Raw genomic sequence first — 27,675 nt, forward strand, 5'->3', positions numbered from 1 at the left:
TTTTCCAGATGTTAGCTATCATAACCCATAAGGAAATATTAAAAGGCTATGACCTAGGCTGACTAAATTTATAGAAGCAATAAAAAGAAGCCCAACATATGCATAAATACCAGCTTTGGTGGGTGGGAGTAAGATAGTGGGGGATAAGAGAGCCCTAGAATAGCAGATACTAAAATAACCATGGACTGTCAAGCAAAAGGGCCACCAAGAAGCAAGGGTGCCTTGGGAAGGGAAGTGTCCTGGGGTACAAGAGTAGGGTCTGCAGGATAAGGAAGGGAGTGCAGCTATCTCTCCCCTCTTCCTGCTGCCTGATTACCCCGCATCCCTCTAGAAATTGGTGCTGTGGATCCAGGCTTCCATCTGTTTGCATTCAGATCTGTGATCTTGCCAAGTCTAATCTGACCAAATTATTGGCAGCTTTGCATCGTACACAAGTGACTGGGGACCTCTTCTCTGAATCCAGAGATGAAGTGAGCCACTTGGAAGAATCCTGCAGATAGTAAAACTTCTGAGCATTTATTTCCCCAATTCTCTTGGAGGCTATTCAGCCAGATACTGTGCAATACATCCACCTGGGAGGCTGCAGCAGAAGAGAGATCCACATTGATAAAACACACAGAAAGGGGATTTTGATGTCAATATAAGGGAACTTGGAGAGTTGTAAACCATGGCAGACTGTACTGTTTAGCTTCTGAGGCATAAGAGCCATTACTTCAAGTTGCTTGTTCAATACGCTGAGCTACAGGGTCACCCCAGACTTCAGGAAGAGCCAGAACACTCAGAACCTAGACTCTTACTCTAAAACTAGGAACTCCAGCTGCTGCTGTGTGAGAGCTGCTTGAGAACTGTGTGTCATGTTCTGGGCTTTTCTCTTGCAGGGATTGCAAGGCCAGGACCCTGAAATTTGCCCAACTCGGAGACCCTGAGGATGCCCCAGGGACCTGGGTCCTTCTTCCTCAAAACAGAAGGGAGTTTCAAATGAGATTGGACCATGACAACAGTGACTATCATTATCTAGATGACAGTAGGTTTAAGGAAAATATTCATTTACTGGTTTTCAAACTTCATGAAAGAGAAAGCATGAATTGCAGACTCAGTGTTTAAAAATCAAATGCATTATTCAGAATCAAATATAAAAGCCAGATGCCACGAATTACTCCCAAATTCACATTTTTTTGAGATATGATTGATTAAAGTTCTATTTGAGGATGCATTTTCCTAAGTGACTTTTGGTTTAGGAGTCTTCTTCAGATAATCTTTTCCTAAGAACTAAATGAAAGAAATTTGTTATCCAAGAATTGTCATTACTGTTTCTTCATTTCAGCACTCATTTATTTATTCACAGGTCGCATGCTGTCTGACCTGTCCTGGTTGGTGGGAGGGATGGAGCCTGGCTTCCTGTGTAGGGTGCCCAAGGACTGGCTGTGGAGGCTGCTGGGCCTAAATGCTTTCCCCCCACTTTTTTCCATGGACTGACTTCTGTATCCCAAATGATTGACATAGTTATTATTGACCTTCTCTGACAAAAGACAAAGAACTATGGATCTACATTTTTCTCTCAATCTCAGGAGCCCATATATTCAGTGTAAAAGCTCAATTTTCATTTGAAAGAAAAAACACTTGGCTCAAGAAAATTTTTTTCCACGTAAGTCTAAATTATAAAAATTTGACTTATTAAAAACAAGATGTTGTGTTATTATATATATTATATATATAATATATATATATTATATATATATTATATATATAATATATATATATTATATATATATTATATATATAATATATATATATTATATATATATTATATATATTATATATATAATATATATATAATATATATTATATATATATAATATATATATAATATATATATATTATATATATAATATATATATATATTATATATATATATTATATATATATTTGTCCTTAGTTCCTAGCTCATAACTCCCCTAGCTCTTGTTAAAATCTTTTGTTATTATATTGGGTGTGCTAGTTTGCAGGAGCAGACCTCAGGAAACTGAATCTCTCTACTGCCTTCTTTCTCCTACCCTAAGGCAGGACTTTAATCTTCTCTCTCCTTTCTGATTATGGATCTTAAGAAATTTCCCTGAGAGGGCTCCGCCCTGTACCCTGTACTTGGGGAAGGAATGCTGATGTCACAAAGCTTCCATAAAAATCCAAAAGGACTGGGTTCAGAGGGCTTTTGGAGAGCTGGACATGTGGAGGCCGACAGGAAGGTGAAGAAGTCATCTGCGTGCAGTGAGGGTGGCGCACCCCAACTCCATGGGGACAGAAGGTCCTGCATTTAGGACCCTTCCAGACCTCACACCTATGTATCTCTTCATCTGGCTGATTACTTATATCCTTTCAAAGACGCTTCTTAGTAAACTGGTAAATGTTAAATGTTTCTCTGAGTTCTGTGAGCCACTCTAGCAAATTAATCAAACCCAAAGAGGGTGTCTTGGTGACCTCAACTTGAAGCCAGTTGGTCACAAGATTTGGAGGCCCAAACTTACAACTAGGAGGAAGAAAGGAACAATCTTGGGGACTGAGCCTTCAACTTGCGGGATGGGACACTCTCTCTAGGTGGACAGTGTTGGAATTGAATTGGGGGACACCCAGCCACTTGGCAGTGGGGGAGAATCTGCACACATTTGGTCACAGAAGTCTCCTGGGGTCATTGTTGTGTGGTGAGAGTGGAGGAGAAACACAGTTTGAGAGTTGTTTTTCTGATACGAAATGAAAATATAATTTAAATACATCTGGAAAATAGATATGTCTTTATTAACACCATTCTCAATTTGTCAAATTTCCGATGAAAGAAAGGTCTATTTTGTGAATTTAAGGATTTAAGCACAGGCAATAACAGATTTAAATACAAAAGTATAGAGGTGTCATTATTATACATTTTCTTCCTAAGTGAGTATGATGAACTTTATTGATTGAAAGATTGCTGCTGAGAGTCAGTGGCACTGAGTCATATTTTAACCTTTTCAATATGACAGAATAAACCATTAGCTGTAATCTTATTCATATTGTTTCTGTGGTTGTCAGAGTCTGCCACAAAGTCCCAGCACTCCCTTCGTCATTCCAAAGCATCACAATTAGTCTTAATTTCTACTCCCACTTCATCTGAGATAGGACTCTTTTGTCTGTGCTAACACTGACAGGTTTTCAAACTGTCTTTTTAAACATTAGACTTTGTATTTGTAAGGCCCCTTTCCACTGCTAGAGCCACTGGAATTGCACTTTGAAGTTTGCATATAATCCTTTATTAGTCTTAATATGTGAGGATCCTAACTATACACTAAGGCATAAAGAATTCCCTCCATTCAGACAATGCCCCCAATCCTATGAAGCAGGGAGTGAACCTGGACATGAAGTAGGGAGGAGGAAGTAGCTGGATGGTCAGATGGAGCCATTCCTCCATGATGTGTTCAAAATGATTTCTTATACCTCCAGTGAATTTATAGGAGTCCTTGCTGATTGAAGTCATAAACTTTGTCAATGATATAAAAAAGAAATTTTGGAAAAACAGGCTGAATGTCAGATATAAACACAATACCACCATTGATTACGATGTTAAATTATATGGGGGTTGTCACACATGTCAAGGGACCACTGGTCTTCGTCCACTGTTAAAAGTCACCCTAATGGATAGTCTTTTTGGCATGCAAAGTGGTTCAGGATGTTTGTATTGGCTATTTGTCTTAGAACTAAGTAGACTTTCCACAAGGCTGGTCTAAGAGTTAGGGTGTATAGTATGAACAGTGTAGGAAAATTTATTGGATACTATTTTGCACTGTTTTGCTCCATACTGAATTTGTTATGTCAGAGGCTTTCACTCTGATTTTTTTCCTGAGTTTTAAAATCCAAAAAATGTGAGAAAAGAACAAAATCTTTTTGTAGTCTACAACTGCTAACAAATTAATCTCGGAAATCCCTTTGAATACCAACATAAATGTGACCTACATCAATGTATATGGACTCAGGGTCTATTCAGCTCAGGGATATACCTCTGTTGGATACTGAATGGATATTGCATCTCTGTGAAACCTGCTCTGGCATCATGGTGTCTTAACATTAATCACGAAAAAAGTTATTTTGATTTTCTGCTGAGCTTTGGTTAATTTTACTGACAATAGATGCATTACAAAAGAAAGGAGCTCTTTGAAAAACTGAAAATTTAATAGGAAATTTTATTAAATACATCATTTTGATTTGCAACCTTATTATAAAATTCGAAAAGTTCATATTCTACATTTGAATTGTCCATGTTTCCTTAATAAGCTGCAATAAAAATAGAATATAAAAAGTAAGCAGCTTCTTATCACTTTCATCTTTAATTTAATTAAACTTCTCTGGCTTGGTAAATCATACAAACCCATTAATATTGATCCTAGCATGTGTGGTTTTTTCCTAGCTATTTGTTGAATTCTATTATTTTTAAACTATGCTTTATTATTAATTATCAAAAACTACTTACATGTCTCTTTTCATTCTAGTTTACTCATATTGTTTTATAACAAGAAAAGAGATGAAATTTGTTGATATTAGAGGGAAGTTTTGTTTAGGTTAAACGGGGGGTAATTTTAATTGAAGATAAAATATATAACCACTCTAGATATGGAGTTCAGAACTCCTCTGATTAGTAGTTGGGACTGAGGTGGAGTTGAGGTAGGGACTGTAATTCCACAGTTCTTTGATAGAACTTGACCTGCAGTGGGTGAGATAAAGGAAATGCGGTCTTCTTGCAGTTCAGGAAGCCTGACTCCTATTCATGCACATAACACCATCTAGAACAGAAGCAGGGTTATTTTTTTATTTTGGATTCAGGTTTCTCAGTGTATTTTCTGAATAAGGAATGCAATTAATTAGTTCTAATTTTCAGAATTTTTCTCTTTGCTTCAAAAAATATTTGTGCATGTGTGTGTATGTGTGTGTGTATATATATATATAAACACAATTCATTGGGTTTAGGGAATTTATTTTCTTGTATACTTATATATAATATAAATTGGTCTTACTTTATATTTGGAAACTGCATAAATTGAGGTAGTTGCTTGTCACAAAAACTGTTCTTGCTTTCTTTAACCTGAACTGGAAATTCAAAAGCTTATTAAAATATTAAGGCAACTAGTGTTCTCAAAGTAAATTTTCCCTACTCAGATTTTAGTCAAACAACAACATGCCCATAATGAGTTAAATCTGTGCTTTAAGAAAAAGAAAAGCAATCGTGCTGAGGAATCCTAGTTGGCCCAGGAGGTTAGAAAATGGAGGTTGATTCTCCCTCTACAAGTCATCAATTTGATTCGGTCCAGGTTGGCAGTTTTTCAGAACATCTGTCGTCTGATTGCTCTTTAGTGGCCAGTAAACAAGAAAATCCAGATGTTCTTAGTTTAGTAGAGATCCATCATCTAAAATGCCCCAAGGTCCTGTACACTTCTATGTGCCTAAAGGTCACACTGAAAAGGACGAGGGATCTCTGAGAATCCTTTCTCCCAGGCATTACTTCTAAGTGGTGGACATGCTATCCTAGTGCCTCCCTCACATGGCCAGCGGAGAAGGGCCTTGCCCTACCTCTCAGACTGCAGCCCTGAGCCACTCCTTGGAGGTGAGGAGCACCATTCACCTGAGCAGCTCCCTGCCCTGGTGTCTGAGAAATAAATCTGCCTTCAGTCATACGGTTCTACCAATCTGAGCACACGTAAGTATTTTTCTGTGTTGTCTTCTTAAAAGCAAATGCTTTCTCCTTAGAGTATTTTTTTTTAATTTAATGTAATCTCATCCAGAGGAGGAGATTGTTTTGTGATCACCCTGTGTAAGCCATATCAGCCTCTCTCCCTAAAATGTGGTTCAGATATCAAGACTGAAAATGCTACACATGCAATAAGAGAGAATGCAAAGGTTTATTACAATATTAGTGCTTTCTGGGGAGAGCATCATTTTGTAAAGGGATGGCTTAGCCATGGTCGCCCATGCCAACATCCACAATACATAGTTACAAACGTGTAAGTGTGATAAATCACGTTCACTTGGGGCTTGGCTTGTAGACATATTGATTTTTATAGGAATATTTATATACAAATTTTTCAAAATTTAAATCTGTAAAAGCCAATTATTCTTATCACTGCAGTGCAGGTGTATCTGGCTGGGTGATATTCTGGAAAAGGGTCTGGGTCATGTTGGATGATGGTCATGTTGGATGACCGGGACAATTAACCAAGTATAGGAGGGGATACTGAATACTGATATTATTTTGCTATTAGTATTTTGGCTACACATACTATACTTCTATTTATCAGAGTAACAGGGAGCTTATTGGAGGCATCGACGAACACTGTGGGCATTTTTCCATATGCAGTTCATGTTAGAGTTTGGGTGAAGTCCCTGGTTAAAGAAAAGAGGTACCTGGGAAGTTCTGCCTGTAAGTTAGAGTTGCAGCAGTAAGTGGAAGATAAATGTTCACGTGGGTCACGGCTGTACCCTGTAGCCATGAGGATGGAGGCTAAAGGTCCAGCTCAGGCCATTGTAGCTAAAGAGGTATGCTCTAAATTTGCCCAAGAACTCAGACTTTCTCACAGACAGAACTGAAAGTACACCATAGAGTTGATAGATCTTCGAGGGTAAGGTGTGTGTCCAAATTGCCAAGCTCGGATAGGAAAGAGACCTCCTGTGTTCTAGAGACAGCCCTAGATCCTCCCCAGCCATGGTGTTCAGATGGGCAGACACAGGCTGCTCAGCGGTGTCCAGAGATGGCTTCAAACTTGCTGTCATTTATCTATGCTCTGATCAAGAGCACGGGTTATAAAATTGTTGTAAAACCAGTCCAGTTGGGAAAGACATAGAATGCACCCTTCTCCCCATCTCAATGTTCCCCTGCCTGCCAGTGCCCATGACTCTCGTAGAGCTGCTTTGCCCCTTTTCTTCCTGTGCTTTACCCTTTATGGCATGCCACCAGGAATATCTATGTGTGTGCGCATGTGTAAGTGTGCACCTGCAGGCTGGATCATTCTCATAATTTATTTTTAATTACTAAAATTTGTGCATACAATCATTACATATATTTTTATTTTTACTTGTATTAATTTAAAATATGTTCTAATATCTAAAGTTCATTTTAAATTTTGTTTTATATGTTTATTAAAATTCATTTTAAATATTAAAATTTGCTTTTAATATTTACAATTATTATATTGCCCAACCTTTAAAGAGTTCAGTAATTCACCACAACATATACTTCATTTCTTCTCCCTAAAGGAAAATATATTCAACTTTTTTTGTTGATTATTTTGGGGTTTATTTCCACATCATTAATAATTATGTTTATATTGTTGCTTCTTAATTTTTCAGTTTTAGCTGTAATCTGTTTACTCCCTACAATTAAAGGTGGGGATTTACCTCTCTCGTATGAATCTTTCTTCCCTGACCTCTTCTTTTTTCCAATTCTCCTTTGTTTAATCTTCCAAATATATTTGCATCATAATTTTGTTTAGATCAATATTTAATATTTACATTATTACTATATACATGTTCTTCATATGTGTTTGCATAGTTTATTATAATGAGTTTATCTTTCTTACTGGTATTCCTGTCACTGTTTCAGCGCCAGCCTCTCCTTCCACTGTGTAACTTATGTCTCAGGATGCTCCATCACACCCTCACTCTCACCGCCTGGTGTGAATTCCTCCTAGCCTTCTGGCTGCTCTGAGCTGCCTGAAAGGATTTCTCTCTCGGCCCGCTGGCCGCCCCCTAACCTCAGACCCCAGATTCACTATCATTTTGGAAATCCTTTTATCTCTTTTTAATGGTGGATGTCAAATTTCCTGAATTTCCTTATCTTTTATTTCTTTCTTTCCTGGATTATTCCTTGGATTTTGTTGGTCATGTTTTTTAGTAGCTTCCTGAGATAGGGTGCACAGGTTGTAAAATTTTTGAGAACATATATGTGTGAAATGCCTTTTTTCTACCCTTGCGTTTTATTTGTAGTTTGACTTGCTTCAGAATTCTAAGGTGGAAATCATTTTTTTTTTTTTTTTTTTGCGACAGGGTTTCCCTCCACTGCCAGACTAAAGTTCAGTGCTGTGATCACAGCTCACTGCAGCCTCGAACTGCTGGGCTCAAGTGATGCTCCCACCTCAGGCTCCCAAGTAGCTTGGACTACACATATGAATCACCATGCTCTACAGTTTTTGTAGAGATGGGGGTCTCACTATGTTGCCTCGGCTGGTCTTGAACTCCTGGCCTCAAGTAATCCTTCCACCTTGGCCATCCACAGTCCTAAGCCACCGCACTTGGCCTCAATCCTTTACATAAAACCTGTTTTCCTCTTAGGAAGCTTGCTGCATTTTCTGTTTGTTATATTCAGTGTTCCGAAAATGTATGATGCCATCCCTCGGTATGGCTCTATGTTTCATCCATTATGCTCAGCAATCAGTGATGCCTTTAAATCTGGAAACCCACGTTTCCCAAGTCCAACCTTATTTTTTTAAGTGTTTTACTGACAATTTTCTCCTCTTGTTTTCTTTGTTCTTTCAGTCATCTTTAATTGAGAATCTGTAATCTTTGTATTATAATAAAATGTTTAGACTTTTTTTGTTAATACCTTTAGAACTGGTTAATTTATTTTAACTACAGTATGGTATTATAATATATGAACAGATCTTAATTGAATAATACATTAATAGACATTTAGATTGCTTCCCTTTTGCGATTTATAAATAATATTTTCATGAATGTCTTTGTGAGTGTATTTGTGTGCCTGTGTACAGAATTTATGTTCTATAGAGAATGGCTAGAGGAAAATGTACATTTAAACTTTACCAGACATTTTTACATGTTAAGTGGTAATACCATTTACATTCCTACTTATGATCACTGAAAAACATTTCTCTGCATCCTCATCAATGCTTGATACAATTATACCTTTAAAATGTTGCCAACATGATGGATAAGGAATTGTTACTCAATTGAATTTGCAACTATAAAAGTTGGAGATACTTGCATATATATTAATTCAACATGAAAGTTTCCTCTTCTATGAATAGCTGATTCATATCATTTGTCCATAAATTCTAAACTAAATTGAATTTCTAGGTATGACAAAAAGCATACCTCAAAATATAAAAACAATGCGAAATCTGAATTACATAGAAAATACTTGATTTTTGCTTAATAGGATTCCATAACAAATAGGAAAATATCTAAATTTGAAGGAAACATCTAAATGAAATTTATTCATAATTTTTATATTACTTTGTTATTTCAAATAAGGAGACCATTCCTTTTTAAAAATTAAAATAGCAAATGAGCTATGAACACTGATTTGCTTTTTATATATTAATCTTGTTGGCTGTTTTCATCATTTATGGACCATCGCTAATGTGCCTTATATGTAAGCTGCTTCATTTTTTGAAGTTACAAACAAAAATATATATTAAATGTTTTTCTATGTCCAAAATAGAAGACAAATTAACCATAATCCTGAAAATAGGTATAATCAATATTAATATTTTATATATATTTCTCTCCTCTTCTTATGCCTATATAAAAGTTATATATTTTAAATGTGAATATTTTGTGCAATTCACATTTTTTTCAGTCAATATCACATGAGGAACATTTCCTTCTACATTAGCAAACATTATTTTTCAACAGTATTTTAAATGGCTGCATAGCATTCTGTTATATGGATATACAACAATTTATTAAAGCAGTTTCTCACTTTTCTATTGAAAAATTTAGCGTGGTAATGTTAAAAGTTCCTGATGAATGCCTAATGTAGAGTATATTTTTACTCCTACTTTTTCCCATAACATTATCTGAATATCATTTTTATTTCCCATTCTAAAATTATTACAGTAGTTCTATGCTTCATTTGTTAAAGACAGCATACACGTGCACACACGTGCGCACACACACAGGCACTTTCCATGTCTTTTGGCAGAGAGATTCATATCCTGGTAAATGGAATCAAGTTTGGTACCATAAGAAATTAGTGACTTTGCGTGCTTTGTTAAACCAATCTGTGATCCATCAGGAAAGTGTTAACCTAGCTTAGTTCCCTTGCATGGTTATTTTTAAATAAATTGATATTGATACTGATGTCCAGTTGCATGAGGTGGTGTCTTAATAAGTAATTCATTGAACTTATCAGCACATCACAGGAATTTCAGATTAACACTCCTGATTTACATGATTAAAAGTGCCACCATTAGCAGAGCAAGGAAATGAAGCACTTGCTTCCTAAGGAGCTGTTGAGATGATCATTGAAATAGCTGAGTACCGTATTTCACTGAGTCACAAATACATATTTTCATCCAATTTTAACATGAAAAATGTGAACGACCTTACAGTCAACTGTGTCTTAAAATACAGCTGGTGGCAGTTTTACTTTCTTAGTGGTATGCACTTTATAGCACAGCTTGTATTTGGTGGCTTCCATTCTTGGACCCACAATCTACCAATGATGTGATAGATACCTTGGGCGTGGCTCCCATCATCCCCCCATTCTCATGGTTAAACACTGAGCAGTCCACTCCCCTTGAGCATGGGCTGGAGCCAGTACGCAGAGCACCGCAAAAGGGATGGGATGCCATTCTGAAATTAGGTTATAAAAGACTGTGAGCTCTGTCTAGCTAGCAACCACTGTATGACCCTTCTTTCCTGCTTGTTCTGATGCGCAGGACCACCCGATAGGGTACTGAGGATGGCTTCTGACCTGGAGGCATCAAGGACCTGAAGGCAGTAACCATTTCAGAGGACAGCCACATCCCTCAAATTACAAACATCTAAAATGTCCATTAACTGTTGAGTGGATATATAAATTCTGATGTTTTATAAAATGGCATACCCTACATCAATGAAGATGAGTGAATTACTTCTGCATAAAACAATATACATGCATCTAACCAATATGACACTGAGTGAAAAAAGACATCCATAGAAGAGCACAACTCACCATTCAGGAGGTGAGTAGGCTGAAAGAATCCATGGTGTTAGAAGCTGAGACATTAACTCAAGGATGAGAAAAGTAATAATAGAAATTGGGAACTGGTGATGAGGGTTTTTTGGTTAGATAAAATTCTGGTAATATTCTATTACTTTTCATCTGAGTGATGGTTATCAAATTGTGTTTATTTTTTGATAATTTAGAAAGTGGCACACTTATGATTTGTGTAAATTGTCTATGCAATTTTTATGTCATGACTTTTTTGTCACTGTGGCCGGGTGAGAGCTGGAGTGTCATACGCCAATTTTTTTTTATTCTCATTTTTCTTTAAGTTCTGGGATACATGTGCTGAACGTGCAGGTTTGTTACACAGGTATACATGTACCATGGTGGTTTGCTGCACCTATCAACCTGTCTTCTAGGTTTTAAGCCCCACATGCATTAGCTATTTGTCCAAATGCTTTCCCTCCCCTTGCTCCCCACCCCCCGACAGGCCCTGGTGTATGATGTTCCCCTCCCTGTGTCCATGTGTTCTCATTGTTCAACTCCCACTTATGAGTGAGAACATGTGGTATTTGGTTTTCTGTTCCTGTGTTAGTTTGCTGAGGATGATGGTTTCCAGATTAATCCATGTCCCTGCAAAGGACATGAACTCATTCTTTTTTATGGCTGCATAGTATACTATGGTGTATATGTCATGAACCAATTCTTAAATATTTTGAAGCCTTCTGGCCAGACAGTGCTAATCTTAAGTCTCTGGCTAACTGCATGAGGGCTAAGGATTGTGGACATGAGTGGGACCAAAATAGAGAACCAGAAATAAGCAAAGTGTGGGAATATCTATTATATTAAGCTATTTCCAAAGGTCACACAGCTGTTAAGTGGAAGAGTCAGAACTGTAGCCTGAGAGTTGAATTCCAGAATCTGTTCGGCTAACACACAGTAGACTGCCTAAGAGAAAAAGTGGCTTGTTGAAAACTTATATAGTCATAGGTTATGGTACTCAAATTCAGGTAACCCTATGTTAATTTAGTGTTCCTTTAATTATATTAGATACTTTTCAATTTTTATTAGTCAATTTATACACTAAACATTTTTAAAAACTATTTTATATGAGGTAACGTATACTAATCTTGGAGATTCAAAATGTTTAGGAAAAAATCCCTCCCTCAGTGACTTCATGGTTAAGAAAAGCTTATGGATACAAAATCAAATTAACTTAAATCTGACACATATTTACCATGGCCAGCAACTGGCAAAAGGTGATCTAAACAGTAGACATTCAAAGATGAGTAAGACATAAAGCATGCCCACAACAACCTCACTGTTTAGTGGGAGATGGGAACATTTTAAAAAATAGATGAGGTCAGTGCAATATAACATAAAACATGTCTGAGGCTGAGAGCTGGGTGAGCCCAGCTGGCCACGTAGGGCTTCAGAGAGATGGCGAGATTTTATCTGGGCTTGTAAATAGAAATGGAATCTGTCAGGAAGATATGGAAATATTCGAAGAAGAAAAAGCTGATTGTGGAAAATGTCTGGTGTCAAGGAATTGCCTGTCATGGCTTGGAAGTGAAGGAGTGGCCAGTGTGAGTGGTCTCAGCTTGCAGGAGACAGGGCTTTGCTAACAGCCTTGTGCCCAGCTAGAGAGCACTCAGTAGTCAGAGGATAAATGAAGTTACCATAAACTTGAGCTAGAAGGAAATGGTTCAAGAGAGTTCAGAAACACATTCCATTGCTGGGGTGACAGAGAGGACTCAGGGATGATACAAGGTTCAATGTTGAACAAGTGGGTACTGCTCACAGAGATAAAGAAGAAAATGGTTGTAGAAATTGCTACTGCTTTGGATTATGATACGTTGGACACACTCAGTCTAAGTTGCCTGTGAAATATTTCGGGAGAAGAGTCCAATACATTTCAGCTAAGCAATATTTGTATATTCTTACATCCTTACCTTTCTATATTATCAAATGCTCTTTGCTCTTTCACTACTTACACAGAGAAGAAATTCAAATGAAAATGTTATGAAAATATCCAAAGACTAAAAATCCACTGCTATCACTGAATCTAGGATGAATGCTTTTTGGAGCTATCAATTTGTGAAAATTGTAAGATAACTTATTTTATTAAAGATCATTTTTAAATCAAGGGTAAGTCTTTCGGTGGGGCCAATTTCATCAATAAAATTAGTAAAAAGTGATGAGCAAACTGATCTACCAGTTTTCTGTTTGTTTTTACCTTTGAATTTTAACAGTGTATTGAGATATAATTAACATACCATATAATTCACTCATTTAAAATACACAATTTGTTGATTTGTAATACAAATTTGTGCAATTCTCACAAAAATCTAATTTCAGAATATTTTCATTATCACAAAGGAAATCCTGTATTCATTAGCAGTCTACAAGGCTCTTGCCATATTTTAGTAAAACTGTACTTAATACTCTAAGCAATTGTACTATTTCAAAAATATGTATTTCAAGATTTATAAAAGGAGATACTCCTTCACTATTTCAAACATAATTCTAATATTATAGCTTCTAGATATACCAACTAAATCTAATTAAAAGTCAATGATGCAAACCAATAATATAATAGTAGATCAAATGCTAGCATATCAAGCACACAGATTATCAGAATAAACTTAACAAATTAATAAACCAACTATATACTATCTGCAAGGAACTCACTTCCAATATAAAGATATGTGTAAGTAAAAGGGGAAGAATAGAAAAATGTATGCCATGCAAACATAAATCAAACAAAAGCTGAAGTTATTACATTAATGTCAGATCAACTAGACTTCAGAGAAAAATATTCCAGAAAAAATAACATTAAATAATAATAAAAGTGCTCTTCACCAAGAAGACAGAACAATCCTATGTGCATATGCACAAAATAACAGAGACACAGAATACATAAAGAAAGAACACTCTGCTTCTAGGAGTTAAAAACTCATGGAATCAGAGAGTAGAATGACGGTTACCAGAGGCTGAGAGGTGAGGAGAAGAATGGAGAGATTTTGATCACAGGATACAAAATTGCAACTAGACAGGAAGAATAAATGATAAGTATTTAAGATGAGGGATATGTTAATTAGCTTGATTCAAGCATTCCACATGGTATACATATATCATTATAACATCACTATGTATCCATAATTATATATGATTATAATTTGTCAAAAAATAAAATAAAACTAACAAATCTGAAAGGAGAAACAGGTAAATTCACAATCATAATTGGGCACATCAGTAACCCTCCTCTCAGTAATTAAAAGAAATGATAGGCAGAAAATCATAAAATATACAGAAGAACTGAACAATAATACCAATAAACAGAATCTGATTAATATTTACAGAACTCTTCAGTCAATCAAAGCAGAATATACTTTCTTTTTAAGTGTCCCAGGGATATTCACCAATATAGACATTACCAGTTCATAAAACAAACTTCAATATGTTTAAAATTTTATAAATAATAAAAGTATACTCTCTGACTATAATGTAAATAAATGAGAACTCAATAACAAAAAACGAGATTCCAGTTATTCATAATCTTCCCATTTTTTCAAGTATTCCATCAAATACTTGGAAATTAATTAGCATATGTCTAATAACACATGGATCAAAGAGGAAGTCTCAAAGGAAATGTACAAATATATTGAACTGAATGACAATGAAAGTGCAACATATCACAGTATGCAGAATGAAAATAAGCTGTGCTGAAAAGGAAAGTCATAGCACTTAGAAATGAAGAACGGTCTGAAGTCAACACTTTAACTTACTAGAAAAGAAGAGCAAGAGCAAAATAAACCAAAATCAGGAAGAAAGAAGAAAATAACAATATACAGCAAAAAATGATAAAAATTAAAATAAGAAAACAGAGAACGATTAATAGACTCAAAGTGGTCTTTCAAAATGATAAATGAAATGGATAAACTTCTTGCAAGCCTGATAAATAAATAAAAAGAGAACATCCATCTTACAGAAATCTGAAATGAAGAGGGGATATCACTACTGGTATCACAGATAGTAAATAATCAGAGCTACAAACAACTCTATGCACTTACATTTGACAACTTAGATAAAATGGACACCACTTGAACAGTACAAACTACCAACACTGGTCCAAGATAGAACAGATAATCTGAATAGTCCTACTATAAAGAAAATTGAACTATTATTTAAAAACCTTCCAAGAAATAAACTTCAGGCTTAGATGGTTTCACTGGTGGAGTCTACCAAACTTTAGAGAATAAATAACAACTCTACATAGTGTCTTTCTGAAATAGAAGACATATTTCTAAAATCATTTTTGAGTTTACTATTTCCCTGATACAAAATCAGGAAAATACATTACTTATAAAAAAAGAAAGAAAATTATACACCAATATTCCTCAAGAACATAAACACCAATATCCTGAACAAAATATTAACCAAAATATGTTGGTTAATCTTATATATACATACACACACACACACACACACACACACACACACACACACACATATATATATTTTCACCAAATGGGGATTTATTCCTAGGGATGAAAATCTCATCTGGTATTCAAAAAAAAATCAATATAATTTTCCATATTAATAGTGTAAAGAAGAAATGCCATACAATCATATCAATTGATGGAGAAAAAGCATTTGACAAAATGCAACACCTTTCATGATAAAAATATCTCAGCAACCTAGGCCTAAAACTTCCTCACCCAGATAGAGATCATCTACATAAAACCTACAGCTATCATCATATCATATGTATGTCAAGAGGTACAGATGCCATGTAAAAGAGCTCTCAATGGCCGAAGCTGAAACAATTTGAGCTATAACACGCATACATATATAAATTTCTACATAAAGTAACATAACAATTTTGTATAAAGCCAAATATATCTTTCCTATGACCTGAAATTCAACTCCTAATTATTTACTCAAAAGAATTGAAAACAAGTTCACAAAAAGGTTTTTCTAAAATGTTCATAGCAGGTCTACTTACAATAGTTAAAAACTGGACGACATCCCAGGTATCTTCAATAATGAATGAACAAACAAATTGGAATATTCCCACAATGGAACACTACAATAAAAAAGTAGCAAATGTTTGGTGAATGCAAGAACATGGATGCATTACAAAAGCATGCTGAACAAAAAGCCTCACACATGTGAGAACATACGGCTCCATTTCGTTTACACAAAATTTTAAACAGGCAAAACTGATCTCTATTGAAAAAACAAATCCGAACAATGGCTGCCAATTTGGGTGTAGTGGGGGGGTAGTACCGGAAGTGGCATAAAGAAACTTTCTGTGCTAAGCATAATATTCTATATTTTGATAGGGGTTTAGGTTATGGTATATGTATTTGAAAAAAAAAAACTCCATAAATCTATACTTACTACTTATGCATTTCATTGTGTATACATTTTAATACAAATCTATAAAGAAATATTGAAATCATGCTAATGTATGCATGCTTAAGCATTTGAAAAGTTGTGTACTGATGTCTGCAATATACTTCAAAGCATTTCTAAAAATGGATTAAATGATATATGGATGTATAGATTTGATAAATCAAGTATAATAAAATAATGATAAAATCTAGGCGGTGGATATTTTCGGACTCATTGTAGACTTCTTTCAGTTTGCTGTGTTCTTGAAAAATTTCATTAGAAAATCCTGAAAAAATTAATGCTACCCAATTCTTTATAGAGATGCCATTTTCCCACCAGATTAGAAGACAGACTGATGCACAAATGCCTTTAAATCAACTCACTGTGTCTAAATAAGGTCGCTGCATCCATTGTTCATCATTTTATATTTTTGTTTTTTAGATTCATAACTTTCCTTGTGTCTCTTTACTGCTTTGAGCCAACAATGAAATTATGTGCTCTTAAAGATTCTGATATCCCAACAGACCTCAAACCTGCAAACCTAATTGTTCGAAAGGCTCTTCTTATTGACCGACCTATATTTATGTGCATTGTGATTGCTGCCTGTGGGGTCAGGCATGCAAACATCAATAACCTACCACCAGAAGGCACATTTTAATGACAGAGGTTAGGGAAGCAAAAGTTTACAGGATTTGCTCCCAGCAAGCTCCTTATTCATTTTAGGGTCTTCCCCAAGATTTGTGAACCCCAAATATAGCAGAGAGGCTACTTCCTCATCCAGTGCTGTGAACTTGTTCATGTAGTAATGTTATACCGTCTTTTATCCATCTTTATTCATCTGTTATAAATTAACACAGTATCCATAGCCTTGGAATCACATAGTATCCATGCTCTTGGAATCACACTGAAAAAGCACATAGTGTCCAAGCCCTTGGATTCAAATTGAAAAGGTTTTCTAAAACTAGACAGAAAAGGCGGTTTTTGTGGAATACTCTTTGGAATTAAGCTGAGGAAGAATGTTCTAAAGAGGACGATCCAGGAGGACACAGGGCAGCAGAAATGAGGCACAGAGATGATTAGAGAATACAAAGATAGACCTTGGAAACTGTTCCGTCTCCAATTTCCTCATTAAGGCATGTGTAACTGCAGCCACTGGCCTCCATCTCTGGGATCACATTCCTCTGCTCCAATGTAGCACTGTGAGATTAGCAGGTTTCATCTGAATTTCAGATGTTCTAGGCACATTCCTATGCTCCAGTATAGCAGGCTTCATCTGAATTTTAGATGTTCTGGGCACTTTGTCATAAGTGAATTTGTCAGCATAGAGAAGTAAAGCTTTGATTATCTCAAGAAAGGGGGATTCTACATATAATAAAACACTTGCTACTCAGATGTGTCTGTGGGTACATAACAATTGCTGCAATCATATCTCAGTCCTGTGGAAAGAAGTGGGTGGTATGGAAACATAAACCAAGCAAAAAAAAAAAAAAAAAAAAGAGTCTGTATTAGTCTGCTAGGGCTACCACAACAAAATATCACAGACTGGGTAGTTTAAACTGGGTCTTCACCTGGTTTTCCCGCTATGCATGTCTGTGTCCCAATTTCCCCTTCTTGTAAGATCACAAGTTGCACTGAATTATGGCTTACACTGTTGACCTAATTTGAACCTGATTACCGTTCTAAAGACCCTGTTGCCAAATGCAGTCATGTTCTGGAGTACTGGGGGTTAAAACTTCAAATAGAAATGTTAGGGTGACATAATTTAGTCCATAGCACAATCCTTTCCTTAAAATATTGTGAAATTCTTAAGATAAGAGTATATCACCTTGGGAGGCTGAGGCGGGCGAATCGCTTGAACCTGAGAGGCGGAGGCTGCAGTGAGCCAAGATGGTGCCACTACACTCCAACCTGGGTGACAGAGCAAGACTCCATCTCAAAAAAAAAAAAAAAAAAATAGAGAGAGTACATCACTTCAATAAACTGTAACATGCAGGGAATGGAGTGATAGTTTTGTGCTTTGCCACAGACTTTCATCAACTTTTTTTTTTTTTTTTCTGAAACAGAGTCTTGTTCTGTCACCCAGGATAGAGCACAGTGGTGCGATCTTGCCTCACTGCAACCTCCACCTCCCAGGTTCAAGCAATACTGCTGCCTCAGCCTCCCAAGTAGCTGGGATTACAGGTGCATGTCACTGCGCCCAGCTAATTTTTGTATTTTTAGTAGAGACAGGGTTTCACCATGTTGGACAGGCTGGTCTCGAACTCCTGACCTCGTGATCCTCCCGCCCAGGCCTCCCAAAGTGCTGGGATTATACGCGTGAGCCACCGTGCCCGGCCTTGTCATCTTTTTTGTAGTGACAGGAAGCAGGCTTGCTTGTGCACCTGAGTCCACTATGCTTCCATAGGGATGTGCACATCAGTGCTTCTCCTGCTCTGTTGGTTGCATGATTTTATCACAGGGGTCTGATTCCAGCCCACTCAGTTCCCATATTACCTGGCTTCCCTTTCAGTCTGACCAATGAAAGGTACAGGCCGGAGACAGAAGGACAGAAGGGAAGGGGCGCCAGGGTATCTCCCCCTCTCTCTCTGCCTTGGTGAGTGTTTCCAGTAGCAGCCACATCTTCCTTGCTGCTCAGGTTCCTAGAAAGCCCTGAGCTCCATGGTTCCAACTTTTACTAGGCAGTCCCCAGTATAAAATGCTAGTCCCATCAAAATGCCTCTTGTATTTGGTTACTTGAAATTCTACTGCTTCCTACTGTTGGGACAGTAGCTCCTTCAGGCAGTTAAATTGCCACGCTAACCTGCCTGCCTTCTCATCTTCCCAACACCTATGTAACAGATCTTTATGTTAAACTCCCTATATGTGGAAAAACTAGAGTAGTGTTTGCTTCACTGCCTGGATCCTAGCTGATATGGGGGTGGTCTGCTGACCACTGTATTTGATTTATATATGCACACACACACACAGACACGTGAATAGACATAAACATACATCTTGCTTTTCCTTTGTTCTTCTCTTTCTAAACTTAAATACTTTTTATTACCTAATTCGAGCTCCAATTTGGGGTTTGTAGATGCTCAGATTTCTTCTGAAACATATTTCTTTGCAGAAAATAAAATTGAAGTCTTTATGAAAATCTAAAGATGCTATGCTAGTTTATTGCAGTAAGGAGAATGAAGGAGAAAAATAAGAGCTGTGACAAAATTATAGAAGCAAAATAATGTTGTCAGATTTAATTAGGAGGTGTATTATGGCAAGATGGGGTAGGGGAGAAAAATAATTCATGCTAAAGTTGGTCACTGGCAGATAATATTTTGAGTAAAATATGAAAGGAACATTTGTATTCTTTGTCAAAATCATTACAGATTTATAGATAGTTTGAAAATGGAAGACATGTGAACAAATAATTGTAGGGAGTGTGGCTCATGATCTAACCTAGACCTTTGCAAATGCCATGAGAGACTGACAGTGAAGAGACTAAAGGGCTTGAGACATAAAGGAGAAGGGATTCATTCTGGATCTTTAGGAGTTACTAGGGTGTTGTAAGGAGTAGGGGATGGGTCCTCTGGGCAGCTGGAACAGCGTGTGCAAATTATCAAGATGCCCCGAGCCTCAGTTGGTTAGGGCATGGTGGAAACTGTGTGTGCTAGGAGCATGGGGTACATGGGCTGGAGAGAAAGGGGATGAGATTCCGGCTCACACACCCATCACTCTTGAATAGGCGGGATGCCTGACCACCCTTGGGAAGAAAAATGTGAGAATAACCAGGTTTGAATAATAGTACTGGGGCTGACCACAGACTGCTAGAGTTCCAGTGGGGAATGGAGGGAAATGATCTGATGAACTCAGTTTCCTTTCCTTTAAGGACAGGGCCACAAAGCTGGGGTGACCTTTGTTGTCAGTCTGTAGGCTCCTCACATCTCCACTGAGATAATGAGAACCCAACTTTCACTTTAGGTGCACTTGAGCAGAACGTACTGTTATTGGCCATGTCCAGGTTCATTCTGCCTGCACGCAGTAAATCAATCACTGTGACATGGGCTTTGCAAAAGAGAATAGATGTATTCACAAGGCCACAGAGCAATGAGTCAGGAGAACAGGTCTCAAATACTCCTCCCTGAAAATAAGGCTTATGGATATTTATGAGTTAGGAAAGTAGGGTGTTCTAAAGTGAAAAATGAATAACAGGTTCATTCTGCATAAGCGCAGTCAGGCTTCATGGGACTTCACCAGACATATGTACAGAAAACAGCAGTGTCACCGTAATCTAAGGATGGAGCTTTTAGCCCTCCAACATCAAAACGCCACTTGTAGTTTGGGGTAAAATATGGAAGGTCCAAGTGCTGTAGGGCACTTGCACAGGCTCAGTTGAAGGGTTCATGGTCTCAACCAGTTTGAACTGGAGGGAAGCTGGCTTAAGTTTCTGAAAAACAACTGAAGGAACCGTTAAAATGGTGACCTTTGAATGTTATCTGTAAAGTGTCCAGTGAAGGTTAAGTTTGAGCATTCAGTCGCGAAACCTTCTGCTACTGCGGCCTTTGGCTGCGTGGAAAAAGGAAAACAATAATAATGATAACACAAGGTAAGTGACTAAAGCAATCAAGGCAGGCAGAACTGATCAGATTAACCCCTCAGTTTCAGGACTCAGAGACAGCGCCTTCAAACCCGTAGTGCCTGGAAAGAGGAGAAACGGAATAGAGTGACAATTAGCTGAACAAAGATATAAGCACAAAAAGGCATGTGCATGTGCCTGTGAGGTGGCATCAGGAGCATTCATGCCAGCAGTGCCAGTGCGGGAGAGAAGAGGGGCCTGGGTGGGGACAAGGCTGGGACCTGCTGTGGGTGACCAGCTGGCCTGTCTGTCTTGGAACCCCTGCCTGCAGCCTCCCCTCAGATAACATGCTGCACTCTGGGTGCTGTGTGGAAACTTCTGGACCTCTGGGAGGACATTTTTACAAAATTGTGGTACACTATTTTGTAAAAAGAAATTATTTTATTCAGTACAGTTATTTCAAAATAAGAGCATACACATGAACACTGTCATTAAAGCCTGTCAGGGAGGTACCAGAGATCTTCAAGGAGTTAGAGTCTCTTATTTGAAAAACTGCCGCAAAACTACAAATTAAATACCCACAGCCTTAGAAGTAGAAATTATATTTAAAGATCGTCGCATGTGATGATAAAAAACATTGTATTCATATGAAGCTTTTGATGATCCCATTATTAATGAGAAAGATAATTTTAAAATTAATTACCTCCTTATCAAAGATAGAGTGATTGCATGAAAAGGCACTTTGAAACGAGGACCCCTCGTGAATCCACTCTGGGTTTCTTGTACTGCCTTCACAAGTTACAGGAACTGCCAGAGAAATCATTAAAATATGACTGTGTATATTTAAATTTAAGATTAAATTCAGACTCAAAGCTGATGTGTATGAAGCCTTTTCAGAAAATTGTTCCACAAGAATCATCATCTTTAGATGCACTGAAATTTATTTTTCAAGAGGCCTCATTAGGTATTTATCCTATTGTTGTCACAGCCAATTTAATACTCTTCAGGAACAGTTGGATCAGGATTTTGAGTCTACTCAAAATTTAGTATAATAAAAATTATTTGTGATCTTACATTTCCCAAGAGCAAGTGACATTGTTTTAAATTATATCAATAGAAAATAAAGTTGCTAAGTGCATACATTTTAATGGCTTAGTGGAAGTATTTTCAGAAAAATGTAGCCATTGAAATCTTATGCTCTAGCAAGGTATCACATTAATAAAGTATTATTACTTATATATTATATACAATTATTATTTCCAAATATTATTTTTGCAATTTATGATTGTGGTGTTATGTACAAAATTACTCTGATTGAGTTTTATTAATGAAAAAAATTTAATCAGAGTAATTTTGTACATTTATGATTGTGGTATTACTTATGTACAAAATTACTCCAATTATTATTAATGAAAAATATTTTTATAAAAAAATTAGCTGAGCTTGCTGATACATTCTTATAGTCCTAGCTACTAGGGAGGCTGAGGCAGGAGAGTCGCTTGAACCTGGGAGGCGGAGGTTGGAGATAGCCAAGATCATGCCACTGCACTCCGGCCTGGGTGACAGAGTGAGACTCCATTTCAAAAAACAAAACCCAACTATTTTTATATAAAAGGGTCTATATTTGAGTATCTGCAACTGAGCTTATTTTTCTTACTTTTGAAGAGGAGGATTCATGTTTTCATTTAAGAATATTTACTGAAGTTGTATATATTTAATGTATGCAGCACGATGTTTTGAAATCCTTGTACATAGTGAACTCATGGCTGCTGTCAAGATAGCTAACGTGTGCGTCTCTTCACAGAGTTACCATTTCTTTGAGTGTGGTCAGAACACTTAATATCTACCCTTTAACATATTTCATGTATATAATACAGTAGTATTAACTATAGTCTCCATGCCACACATTAGAACTTATTCATTCTACATAATTAAAACTGTAATAAGATATCACCCCCGCCTGTTAGGATGGCTATTATCATAAAGACAAAAGATCACATGTTGGGAATGATGTAGAGAAAAGGAAAACCTTATACACTATTGATGGGAATATAAATTGGCACAGCCACTATGGAAAACAGTCTTGAGATTCCTCAAAGAATTGAAAATAGAACTATCATATGATCCAGCAGTCCCTTTTCTGGGTGTATATCCAAAGAAATGAAATCAGTGTGTTGAAGAGAGGTACCTGCACTCTCATATTTATTGCAACATTACTGACAATAGACAAGAAATGGAATCAACCTAAGCATCCAACAATGAATACATGAATTAAGCAATAGTGGGATATTAACAATGGAATATTATTCAGCCCTAAAAAGGAAGAAACTCTTGCTGCTTGGGACAAGGTGGGTGAACCTGAAAAACATTCTAAATCAAATAAGCCAGATGCAGAAGGAAAAATATAGCATGGTCTTACTTATATGTGGAATAATAATAATAATAATAACAGTAAACCGCAGTGCATTAATAGAAACGGAGTAGAATGGTGGCTATCAGGGACTGGGGAGAGAGGCAGTGATGGATAGGGGTTGATATTAGGGAAACTGAGACTTGTTGGTCAAATGATATTTTCATTTTTGCACTGGCTTCACAAATTATGTGACTGGTTCTGCTTATAAGTGTGCTAATTCTATAGAATTTATTTGTTCCTCTCAGGTATATTTTCATTTCCTTTTGTTGGTATTTTTAAGCTACTTAGCTACCTCAGCATTACTAATGTGTTCTAGCTAATATTATCTTTCAGATTAATTACTCTGAATGAATTGCATAGCCTTATAGAGTAAACAAGTTTAATGATTTGTAAACTTCCTCCAGATTGCTGTGTGCTTTACTGTTTCTAATTGAATCTGTCACTGTTTTATTTATTTGTTCATGTTTGTAAACATTTCTCCTTCCCAGTGAGTCAAGGAGCTTTCAACCCATCAACGTGAGCTGTGTCACCTAATTCCCAGTTGTAAATATGAGCTTGTAGAAGGGTGATACAATTTGGGTGTGTCTCCACCCAAATCTCATCTTGAATTATAGTTGCCATAACCCCTATGTGTCATGGGAGGGACCCTATGGGAGGTATTTGGATCATGGAAGCCGTTACCCTCATGCTGTTCTCATTACAGTGAGTGAGTTCTCACAAAATCTGGTGGTTTTATAAGAGGATTTTCTCACTTTTGCTCATTCTTCTCTTTCCTGCCACCATGTGAAGAAGGACATATTTTCTTCCCCGTCTGCCATGATTGTAAGTTTCTTGAGATCTCCCCAGCCCTGTGGAACTGTGAGTCAATTAAATATTTTTCCTTTATAAATTACTCAGTCTCAGGTATGTCTTTATTAGCAGTGTGAGAATGAACTAATACAGAGTGACGATGGTTCTCCAGGTGGCATCCCCATAACTGGTTGTTGAGTACCCCAAATGAGTTTACTTCTAAAGTCTGTGGGCCAGGATACTGAGGAGAACTTCCTTAAATACCACTTTGATACTGATTTTTCTCTGACTGCAGGAAGTACCAGTTATGTGCCAACTAATATCACACCAGGCCTCCATGGTCCTTAGAACCCATCACCATTGTTCCTTCAAATTGAGTAAGGATGTGCTTCAGGCTGGGCCAGCAGCATGGCTCTTCCAGGGGAGCCATGGAGGAAGCACATGGGGAAGGTTTAACAACCAACTTTCCAGTGTGCTAATAAGAATTCTGATTGATTAGTACTGCTATTATTTTAAGAGAAGGGGAGAGATGCTCTGCCATGTGGTGTAGGATTTTCTTGACTGGGAGGCAGTTTCTGAATCTAAGGTATAATGTTGGAGAGGAAACGAGATGGTGCTAAGGATGGCTTGGTGGGATAGAGTCCTCCAATAATCTCATACTCACTTCCAACCCAAGACATGCCTAATGAGCCTACAATATGAGAAAATCGAAAGCAAAGGATGTTTGCAGAAAAGCATCCCTGGCCCTTCCTTTTGTCTAGACTGACAAAACCTCCTATAAACCTCCAATTCTAGAGCCTCCCCCAAGGTAGAGGACTGATGGATGGAAGGGGTGGAGGTAGGTGGTGCTATTTCATGGAGAAGTACAGGCCCTGTTGCTCCATGATGTGGAAGGTTTTGGGGCCAGGTACAGAGGAGGCAATTTGTTCACAGCATGGTGACCTGGTGGCTTTTTGGCAGTCCAGCAGAGATGGAAGTGTCAACATGACCACACAATGTTTGCTCAGCATGAGGTTCATCTATCTCCCAGACATGACTTGGCAGTCTTCTCACTATTTTCTGTATTCTTTCAAGAAAGAACTGCCACTCTGTTCTCTGCATTGCATGATTAACTTCAGATTTTTTAGCTAACAATTGCCAGTGTCTTCCTTCGTTTGACTACATACCATGTACAAAGTATTTTTAGCATATCTCTCATATTATCCCTTATTAACTCTCTTAGCTTTAATTTATGACATACAACATATCATAGTAACTTCTACTCAGTGTTCTAAACTGGTATGGAGTTTCTTCATTTAGCAATATGTTAAAGCTTGTGTGTGTGTGTGTGTGTGTGTTAAGAGAACATTGATTAGATGTGACCTATACGATGGGCCTGTGATCACCTCTATAGCATTTTGCCTCCAGGTAGGGGACTGATTCCTCTAACTAGTCAATTTGGGGAGGATAAGGGCTCATGGTCAGGTGGCCTCTGTCTTCTGTCTCTTCAGCAGGCCTGTCCAAGGAAAATATAAGTAGCCTTGGCTCCTCCACACTGCAAGTCTTACTATGCAGGCTTCCATCTGCAGCACCCCAGTCCAGTGCTGAGACAGGATGGGAGAGTTGGTCTAATTCTGGAATTTAGTGAACTTTCACAAGCTACATCCTGTGATTTAGCTTCTATCAATAGCATGGGTTATATTTTGATGACTTCTTTTCTTTTCTCTTTATATTTTCTTGTCTTCTCCTTTCTTTTCTTTCTTTTTCCCTCCTCCCTCCCTTCCTTCCTTCCTTTTCTAACTTTTTTAGAGCTATTGGCAAGGGCAAGTAGAAGGGTGCTATTCATTGGGATACACATGGGATAATCCAATGTTTGTTTTGGTTAATATAGTCAGTTGAACTCCACAACTTCTTTATCACTGAACATTAAAATTGTCTCTATTGGATCAGGTTAACTTTCAATCACTTAGCTTGCGTGTGTGTGTGTGTGTGTGTGCTTCAAGATTATTTAGGTGAGAAGTATAATTTACATGCATCCCCCAAAAAAACCCTGAGGATACTTCTCAGGCTAGGTAATCTTTGAAGATGAAACATGGGATGGTGATCCTTTCCGTACAACTCAATTATTAAAAAGGTATGCATCCCAATGTCTTGCCTGTGGGTCCTTCCTGCTTGAAAAGACACTGGCAGAAATGTACAATGACGAACCTGCTATTTGTGGACTGGTAATCGCTAGGTTCAAGTGCACGTGGTGACCCACACATCAACCCTGCAGGGAGTGGTTCTGCTACTTAGGGGTTGTCATTATTACATTTTTTTCACCCAGTATTTCAGAATCAATCCAAGATTCATCTAAATGCAAAATAGGTGATAATGTTGCAAATGGGCAGAATACTGAAAGGAAATAAAATACAATGACCTTAGGAAAGAATGGGTCGTGAGATAAGCTTTTGATGAATCATAGAGCAGTCTTGGCAGTAATGCCATGATCAATGAATTAATCATTTGTTGCTGCACTGTTACATTGTTTTTAATCTGATAATGGAGGGGATACATTTTCCGTATAATTTATCCTATGTTTAGCATAGATGGGACCTTCAAAAAGTGCTTCTAGGTGAAGAAAAATCACCACTGAATTTGAAACAAATAGAATCTACACCTGTTGAAGGAGAAACTTCAAGTATAAGAAACTTCTCTGAGAGGTAATTTTCACTTCTGCTGATGAAATTAGGGTGCTTTATAATTCAGTTAAGAACACAAGATTTTTAAAAAAATGTCTGCAACATTCTTGTATTAGTTTCCCATTTATGTGCAACCAATTACTACCAACTTATCTTGGCTTACCCAAATATTCTGCTTAGGGTCTCTCCAGGATGTAACCCTGATGTCTGCTGGCTGCATACTCACCTGGAGGCTTGATTAGGGAGGAGTCCCAGTGAGTCTCACTGAGGTTGACAGAACTCATCTCCTTGGACTGTGTGACTGAGAATACTGGCTCTCCCAATTGATGGCTGGAGACTGCCCTCAGGTCCTAGAAGCCACTCCAGTTCTCTGCCACATATGCAATTATGACACAGCAGTGTGCTTCTCCCAGATTGGGAACAAAACTGTTATTTACCCATAAAAGTTCCCAGTTCTCTTTTAAGGGCTTTCATCCAATTTTAAGTAAGATCCAGTCAAGATAATGTCCCTTTTGCTTGACCAAAAAAAAGAAAAAAAAATACCTTATCTGCAGTCTTAGTTGCCTGAAAATCTCATCACTTTTGCCTTAAAATGTACTTAATGAAAAAGAGTGAAATATGTGTTCATTTTGCTAAATAATGTAACCCAATCAAAGGAGACTGATCCCATCTCATTTTTCACATCCTGGTGCTTAGAAACAAGTCACAGGTTCTGCCCCACTCCAGAAGCAGAGACGATCCAAGGCCATAAATCCTTGAGGGACACTTCAGAGTGCATATGCCACAACTTTTATTAGTTTATCATATTTACTGTAATTTCCATGTGGAAATTTGAAGAGATTCTGGAAAAGGGGAATTAAAGATGAGAGATTAATTCAGTCCACTGCAGAAAAGTGGGAAT

The sequence above is a fragment of the Pan paniscus genome, chromosome 4 (genome assembly GCF_029289425.2).
Source record: "Pan paniscus chromosome 4, NHGRI_mPanPan1-v2.0_pri, whole genome shotgun sequence".
Lineage (NCBI taxonomy): Eukaryota > Metazoa > Chordata > Mammalia > Primates > Hominidae > Pan > Pan paniscus.